Raw genomic sequence first — 9,528 nt, forward strand, 5'->3', positions numbered from 1 at the left:
GATTGTATTGTTGCTGGATATTTCAGGGTGAACCAATAAATTACATTGCACACTGAATAGAAAATTCATGTTTTGTCGTAGAATTTAATTAATATTTTAACATCTCCCGACACTCTTTGTGATAGCTTTCTTTCAAGGAAAATTTACGTCGCCGCTTGTTGACTAGGGTAAAAAAATATTATATTCAACAAAATTTCACACCCAAGTTTATTGTGAACCTACAAGAGATTTGTCGTTTTGAAAAGTATTTTCTGTATAATTCAATAATCACGACCTAGACGTTTATGCGACACTAAATCTTTAAATAAATAAATAAAAAAAAAAGTTTTTGATACCATAATCGCGACGTGGATAATAGTTTCCGTTTAGCGTGTTTCAGCGACGACTTTTCACAAAAGCACCGATGGTATTCAGTCAATCTCAGAGCGAGAATAAATGCTGATAGCAAGTTACGAGTTTACTCGATCATAACGGTATTGATGTTTCACGTAGATATCTACAGAAAATATTGTACAAAAAAAAGAAAGAAAGAAAGAATTTTCGACTCCCATGACAAAAGAGAAAAGCACATTCATGCGCTTTAGTTGGCGTTACGAAACAACGTATGTATATTCTGCTGCCGACAGAACGTTCCTTTCTTTTTGTTTTTCCGCTTTCCATGAGACGCTCTGCGAAATGCAATCCCGTTGTCACATATTCTGTCACACTTTGACAACAGGCTCTGGCAAAGGGCGAACTGTAACGTACAGGATGTTTCAAAGGGCGCTGCTATTCGTCAAAAGATACGGAATAAAAGTTTTTCGTTTCCGCGGAAAATTTGTTTTTCAAATAACAAAAATATCGAGCGTGCTCGTATTCGTACAAACACGTTTAGAAATTATCGGTGTTTCCGAAATTAATTAATTTCATTTTTATTATACTTTTGTTAGCAGTTAAATTGAAGATGTACAAATTTTTTTTTTTAAATTACGTAAATTTATTATTTATATAAAAGTGAAACATTTTTACATTGTAATTTATTTCTTTTACATTTACTTTGGAAATATTTTATTTTTTAAATATCACACTTTATGAAATATCAGCAAACTGTTGAACTGTTAAAATTGTTTTGTCAAAGATGGTAGAATTTTATAAAAAAGAAAGTAATAATAATGTAGACACAATTAATTTAACAGACATTTTCTGTTAAAAGTAAAAAGAACTCGTATTTTCATATTTTGAACGTCTCTAATTTATAGTACAGCTCCACTCGTGTCTATATATTTCTTTTCACAAGAACGAGCAGTTCATTTTCCATTTTCGAGATATTTCATCACTTTTTGGCACGTCCTGTGCACAGTTTCGCAGTGAAGATGGCCTGCCAAATTTTTGCTCCCTGTCGCCAGGACTTCACGAAATATCGAACAGCCTCTCGTTCGCTGTTCAAGCGATATTTCGCCTCGCAACCCTTACGAAGCCTCGTCATTTGTTTTATCGTTGCCTCCCCCTTCCTCGCGATCCTTGGACGAGACAAGTTTGTCGATAGCCTATTTTCTCCTTTTCTTTTCTCTCACTTCGCCTACCGTTTTACTTCCTCCTCAAATTTCTCACCTTCTTTTTCCACTGGAAAATTTATCTTCATGTTTGGTCAACGCGAAATTCTTATCGTTTCGGTCTCTTCACCTTTACAATTAATTTCTGTGTCATCTTTTGGAAAGCTCATTTATGACGCGTTCTTTTTTCTTTCTTTTTATTGAGGACGAGAGAAACGACCTAAACTCTGAGTTGTAAAATTAAATTTCTCTGACCAAGGCATAGTTTAACCCTGGGACAGCGAGATGGCGCGATAGTCGCAAGCATGGCGGACGCCGGGTCAAATATGACCCACTACTAAAACCTCTTTCGTACGATTTATTATTACTGGGTTGTCCGGAAAGTTCGTAGCGAAATTTAAACCATCGCATCTCTGTTTCCAATTGACATAGTAACAAAAGTTAAACGGTATTTTCCTCGACAGTTAGAGGTGAATCCAATGCACTGCCCAAATTATTCGTAAGATGAACAGGGATGGATGTAAGTCGAACTATGTTCTCTGCAGTGGAGCGAGGATGTTGAATTTTTCGTGGAAACGCTCCGCCGCAGAAAATATAGTTCACTTTAGGAGTAATTTTAGGGGTACGTCTTAAAATAACGAGTAAAATACCTTTTGGTTTTTATCGCAATCTCAATTAGAAACAGATATACGTCAGTTTGAATTTTTCTTACATTTCGCTACGAACTTTCTGGACGACCCAATATATAAACTCATACGACATATGTAGTATCGGGGCCTCCAGACCCAAATAGGAAACCTCGAAGGGAGAATAGAGAGGGAGTGGTTGGCGTAGCGCGCAAAGCCTCGGCTTGCTAAGCCGAAGGTCCCGGGTTCGATTCCCGTTGGGTCCCTCGGTATTTTTTCCGTCGTCGATTCCTACACATATGACAAGTAATACTGCCTGAAGTGTTGCCAAGCGTATATTTGCAATTTGTAAACATTGTTGGAATCCGGGGAGGAGGAAAGCTGACACCGATTATATTTGACCAGTATAACGTTTATTTTAACAATGATACTTGTACTCACGGATTCCGAATTTACAAGGCGCGAACTTCACGACCGCTCTTAACTATACTCGCTTGGTTTCTATAATGATGATCTAAGAGATTTTTCGGATCTCCTTATAAGGAAGGGTTTTGGGGGAGAAGGTGAATTTGGTTCTGATGACAAATTGGACTTTGAAGGCGGTCGACGAGTAACTTGTTTTCGACGTTATGGGGTTCATCTTCAGAGTGACTTGGTGACAAAATGTCAATAGGCGGTTGGTTATCCAACAACATCAACGCTTCCCAAAAAAAAAAAAAAAACAATAATAATTCATCATAATTAGTGTCAGGGCTTGCGTTGATCTTTCGATCGTCCAAGCGTTGCCGGTTTTTGCACGTGTGTGCCGACTGATGTACCAAGGCTACGGAGGACCAGTTTCTTGGTTGAAACACTAAGTTTTATTTGCGTAGTCTATGTTCCGACTTGTTTCGAGGTCCAGAGTCTATTCTGCGAGGTGCGAAGTCTTTCTGCCGGAGTCTCCGCGGTTTCCCTCGACGGAGACTCCCATTTTTCCTTTTCTAAAATCACCAATCAGTTTACTCCGGTGCATCGCAACCTCCCTCCGTTTCGCCGTTAGCGCGTTATTACAATGACTGGAGAAAGTGTTCGGTGGACGGATGCGTGGGAATCCTGTGGAATCTCCGCTTTTCTAGACTTCGTTGAAGTCAAGTGGCCCATCGACGTTGGCAAAAGTCGTGGGCCACTTTTCTATTTCCCGTTCGGAGACTCCAGGATTTATGGCAGTGTCTGGTCCTAGGGACTAAGTGTCGCGGGCAACGCAATAAACACTTGTGGTGTTTTGAGGAAACGATATTTGCCTGCGACGACGACCACTTGACTCGCTGCCATAAATCCGGCTACAGGATACGCCTTAACAATTAGATTTTCATCTGAATATAATAACTTCATCTAGCTGTATCATCTATCCCTGTAAATTCCACTTCGTAAGTGTATTCACCCTCTACGAGGCAAATCCGATACAATTACTCAATGCTCGGAATCACAAGCTCACGGGCTAATAACTCCGTTAACACTATCACACCTCGTTGGTACTTATAAATTTACTCGAACGTTCATGACGTAATTGCATAATAAATACAGTGCGCAACAATGCCGCCTGTCGATACTATGTCATCGCGTACGCCGCGGTAATTACGCCCGGCTATTAATGGAACGTGTACCAAGCAAACGTTGTAATTGAACGAAGATAAAATTCCTTTCGCGTTCCAAGCGGTATTTTACACAAGGAAAATTACACAAAGCCTCCAGTGAAGACAAGTGACTGTGCGTATGTAGAGAAAGAGAGAGAGATGGTACCAAATCACGGAGCAGATCTGAGGGACAGGAAGCGGAAACGAGCGGTTTCAGGGACGTCGGTGAAAATTAATCGCCGAAAGTCCTGTTGCGGCGTTCAGCTGATGGGCGAGAAAATGATAAAAAAGAACGCCGTGTGGATAGGGGGATGGAAGAAGAAGGGTAACGCGACTTGTCATAACAGAGGATGTGCGAGGACGGAATCTCGCGGAAGGGTCCTTTCATCCGTGGGAATACAGAGCGAAAGAAGGGGGAGGACGAAGATAATGAGAAAAGCCGGGAGGAGAAGGAAAGGAAAGAAGAAAAAAAAGGATCTGTGTAGAAGGAAGAAATATTCCGAGTCTTGCTCGTTGCAAAACATTCCCCTACCTCTTTGCCCCGGCACGCTAATTACCTTGTTGTTTCGCGTTCTGTGGATTTGATCATTTTTACGACACGCCGTTTGTGCCGTCTTTTTGACGAACCCTTTGAGCAATCGTGGAAATAAAGTGAAATCACGTTGTTGTGTACTCACAGTATGTATTAGTCTAAATCGCGCTTTAGATTTAGGTATTAGTCTTCTTCGCTCGTTTGTAAATACCCGATAACCAATGACTTCGTCCTTTTCTTACCATTTATCCTCGAACCTCGACCTCGTGACCTCGTCGTTTCCTGACTAACTCCGTCTCACCCTCGAACCCTGTCCTCGGTGTACCTAAACCCTTAGGAACCCTAACTTCCACTCCTCAAGACACGAATATACCTATATGTATTAGGTCCTTCCTGAAAAACCTCAGATTTTTAGTCATTCTACCATTACGCACGCAGTTCTGTAAGATTGCTCTTTAGTCCGCTGATAATACCGTACTTTGTTAACACGTCTCCGTTCCGTGATATTTGTACGATTCGCTTAACCCCTTAACCTATGATTTCTTTTCTTACTATGTATGCATCCAAGCGTCAGCCATTTACTGCTTTAGTACTGTATCAGGTAACAAAAACTGATCTGTCACAGATTAATTACATTTAGCAATCCTTAATCTTACAAATTCCAACGAAAGTTAGGATTACAATAAATTTTTCGTACTAATATAACTATTTTCCTCACATCTTCATCAGAATCTCCGCCACGAGTCTGACAGGTTGTCATAGATTAAGGGGTTAAAGACTGGTACACGGAATGCAACAACGTTTTCGTTGTTCGGTTTCGAAGATTTCGACGGAATAATTAATCCTAATGCGTTCTTCCATTCTGTTAGGAAGGAATGTATATGCTTGTAGAACGATGGAAAAGCTTTATCGAATTAACACTAGAACTACCGACCAGATCAAAATGACCCATTAACATCTTTCGAGAAAACGTGAATGTTCAATACTGGTAAGTGTTATCATTTGTAACTTTCCAAATTTATTTTCTACAGGTATGCTTCTATTTGTATCGATATGAATCGAATTTTCCAATTGTGTTTTACTTACGTAAAAATTCACTTTTGTAAAGTCGGTAATGTGTCATTCTGACTCGGCTGGTAGTGTTTCGTTGTTCGGTTTCGAAGATTTCGATGGAATAATTAATCCTAATGCATTCTTCCATTCTGTTAGGGAGGAATGTATATGCTTGTAGAACGATGGAAAAGCTTTATCGAATTAACACTAGAACTACCGACCAGGTCAAAATGACCCATTAACATCTTTCGAGAAAACGTGAATGTTCAATACTGGTAAGTGTTATCATTTGTAACATTCCAAATTTATTTTCTACAGGTATGCTTCTATTTGTATCGATATGAATCGAATTTTCCAATTGTGGTTTACTTACGTAAAAATTCACTTTTGTAAAGTCGGTAATGTGTCATTCTGACTCGGCTGGTAGTTCTAGTGTTAAATGGCGATTATTTCATTGACCAAAATTACGTTCCAAAAAAGATCAGAGTATTTGAATTTTACTTAAAAAATCCGAACTTTTTTCGGTATCCAATAGATAAGAGTTCGATAATTTATCGGTTTTTCTATTAAATGAACGATTTTACCTTCCGTATCAGGTGTAAGTCGGTAAGGTAGATTAATGCAACGTTAAGTTAATGAAGTTACATTTCAGAAAATAAGGAGATCAGATTAGGTTAAGATGATGCGCGTCGACACGTTTCTCGTTTGAATTATATCAAGCATCAAGTTGGATTAATTGATATTTACCCAGTCTAGCCACCGAAGTGATCTAACTTCTACGAAAGCGAAATTTAATCTTGGCCCGAGTCACGGATCGACAATATTTATTTTCTCGAATTGAAGGAACCGGAATGGATTTCCTCGGCTTATTGTCTTCCGTTCCCTCAGGACAGAGCGCAGGGTGCAACGTGCGTCGTCGCATATTTGGTTCGACGTGAGCTATCGATACTTTTATATCGACCCTGTTTGGATGCTTCCCTGGCCGAACTTCCTCCTCTCGACCGTCCCATTCCAAGAAAATACGAACACGTACGACTAACCTCGAGACTAGCCTAATCTGTACCTATCGAGACTCTTACGGTGTTCCAGCTTAGAATAATTGCTGAGCTGTTTCGTTGCATTTGACGAGAAAGCGATTCTTGCACTTTGACCCTTTTGTATTCGAAACATTTTGTGATAAGATTCATCAGAAACTCCGGTATATACTTTTGTAGCGAAACTTTCGGAAACTCGAAAAAAATAAAGACTTTTAACGTTTATGAATTCATTCTTTCTATTTTTTAATTTGCATTATTTTAGTAATAGAAAAAGATTTTAAATTATTGTATTTTAAAGTTCTCCAAGGTGATTAGGCGTGTCGCCATAAGAGCGCCATTGGAGCGCAAAGTGTCGAGCAATTAATTCTTCAGCAAACGAATGAAACTATTCTGTGTTTATTAAATTTATTGCAATTTTTGTCAATTTTTTCCAAAAGAAAACAAGTTTTCACGTGCATTAAGATTTTTAAATGATTTGCAATTGCATTTGTGAAATATCTAACTACAACGTCCACTGTAAATAAAGAATCCGAAATCTGGACAAAATATCATATCGACGTTAACAGAAAATAGGTTAACAAACCTTAAATGTCTCTCTCGACTAAAGTATAATTACAAGAAATCTATAATTTGAACTTCCAAATGCAGTCACAAATTGTTCAAAGTGTATAAAAATTAAGTGTCCTATTTTACAAAAAGTGAGAAGGTTAAAATGACAAAGTTGATAATGACAATAAGAAAGTTGCAATTAAACATCAATTAACAAATAGTAAAAAAGTTCCGCTGAACGAAAATTATAAGTGGTTGTCTAGCTAAGCCTAGCCACGCTAGTTTTGTGTGACTATTGTTCGAGATCTCTTTTGTTCATACCATTCACTTGACGTAGAGATTGACGTGTCGTAAATCCACGACAAACCGCTACTCGCCTTTGAGCTTAACCACCCTAAGGACTCGAGCTTGCTCGGTGACCAAGGAGGACTGTCCAATGGTTAAGAGTACGCTCATTCGCCTCACGTCACACCGGCACCCACAGATTTCGTATATGACACCTAGATTTTCACTAACAAAGCTAGTACACGCTTATTCTTTGGTTACCTATTTCCTAACTACGTACATATATTCTTATTGATAATTTTACCTAACCTACTATCTATTCCTACTCTCCTTCTCTTAACCTTGTTTTTCAGTTATAGCTTGTTTTGTGTTGTGAACAATTTTTTTTCGAGTATAGACAGATACAAGATAATTGCACATTTGTTTACTGTTTTTCTGCAAGATTTAGGAGTCGTAAGGTCAGACGTGTTTGTAAACAGTATCAGGTATTATATTGTAGTATCGGGGCCTCCATACCCAAAAAATAGGAAACCAGAACGGGAGAATAGAGAGGGAGTGGTTGTCCCGGGTTCAATTCCCGTTGGGTCCCTCAATATTTTTCCCTAGATTCCTACAAATGGGGACTCGTCCGGGACGGAGGTATCTACGGCTGCATGAAGCCAGGCGCTGTGAGATGAAAACATGTGAAAGGGTGCACGTCTCCCAAAAGAGTTGAGAAACAGAGTTTCGGCTGAGAGAGTGGCGACTGTGTGGGGGAGTGTACCCGAAAGTGTTGAGTTGAGGAGTTGTGGTTGCACTGAGGACATTCGAGGGCGAATGTCAGTTCAGGGATGGCCGAGTGTAGTATCGGGGCCTCCATACCCAAAAAATAGGAAACCAGCACGGGAGAATAGAGAGGGAGTGGTTGGCGTAGCGCGCTCAATATTTTTCTTCCCTAGGTTCCTACAATATTACGAACGAAGCAGTTAGTGTACAGACTATGTTCAATGGAAAAAGATTTGTTTATTGTGAATGACTGGTAATTGTAAAAAGACTCTTATCAAACATATGTTTACACACAAATATTGATATACTTTCCACGTACCAAGAGACACCCTGTATAAACACAAAGCTCAATTATTTCAGTTTAAAGGCAAAATTGAATTAATTGCACATTGTACAATCATAAAAAGTAAATTATAATAAATTACGCATCTACAAAATTTTTTCAAACATTCTAAAAAAAATGACTCGTAACGAAAGCATCCTGAATACCTGTTATTTACTAGATCTACGTTGGTTCATCTCATTCCTATGTAAATCATATCACAGACCTCGTCGAACTTCTTAAACGGGCCAAATTGCAAATGCATTTGAATTTTTGAAACTACAATAGAACAACAAGTATAACCGGGGGTGTTCGACGCGCGAAAGTTAGGCGAGCGTGGAAATTTTTTAATAAATAAATACTGCACGATCCCCGTGTTTCGACCGAATAAATTCGTCAAGGTTAAATTACATTAAGCCGGGTCCGAAACAGTAGGGTAGGGTCGCGCGTTCACAGCAAATGCAATTACACTCCCTTTGATCGCGATTATAAAATGGCAAACCGTGGAGGGGGAGGGGTGAAAGGAGTGAGAAATCCGAGGGCCGGATTGGTCAAATAACGGGTCGCGATCCAACGATGTCGAGCGAAATGTATCGCTTTTAGCGGCACAAAACGGATTCGCGACGTTGTTTTTCATTCTCATCGGAAAAGAAGCAACGTGCCATTTCCCTCGAATCCATATCCGAACGCTTGGCTTCGACTATCGGCCAAATGTCGATAGACTGCTACCTGACAGTCGGAATACAAACGGGCCGACGATATTGCCATAAAAATACCGGCATTCGTATATAAAGCTTCCTTACTGTTTCCTCTATTTTTCCCTTTCATCGTTCTTTTTCTCTCTCTCTCTCCTGTATACACACACACACGAGCGTCGCTTCTCTTTTCTACCCGAACTTCGTATAATATTATTTCTACGCGCAATTCTGAGTAATTCTGATCGAAAGTTTCCGAAAGATTGACGCGCTCAATAACTTACGGTCGACACACGGACAAAACCGCGCGTTTCAATCGTTAATTAAGAACAGCACTCTAACGTTCGGGTTTTTCCTTTTTGTTTTTTTGCGAATCGGAAACGTACAACTCGGATAGAAAGTTCATGCGAGGTTGCGAAAGTTTCAACAGCTTTACGTTCTTCGACAGCGGGAAATAAGTTGCAAATTAGGTTAATTAAAATTCAGCGGGAAGAAGTAATTTTTTTTCCGTGAAACCTC

The sequence above is a fragment of the Habropoda laboriosa genome, unplaced genomic scaffold (assembly GCF_001263275.1).
Source record: "Habropoda laboriosa isolate 0110345459 unplaced genomic scaffold, ASM126327v1 scaffold175, whole genome shotgun sequence".
Classification (NCBI taxonomy): Eukaryota; Metazoa; Arthropoda; class Insecta; order Hymenoptera; family Apidae; genus Habropoda; species Habropoda laboriosa.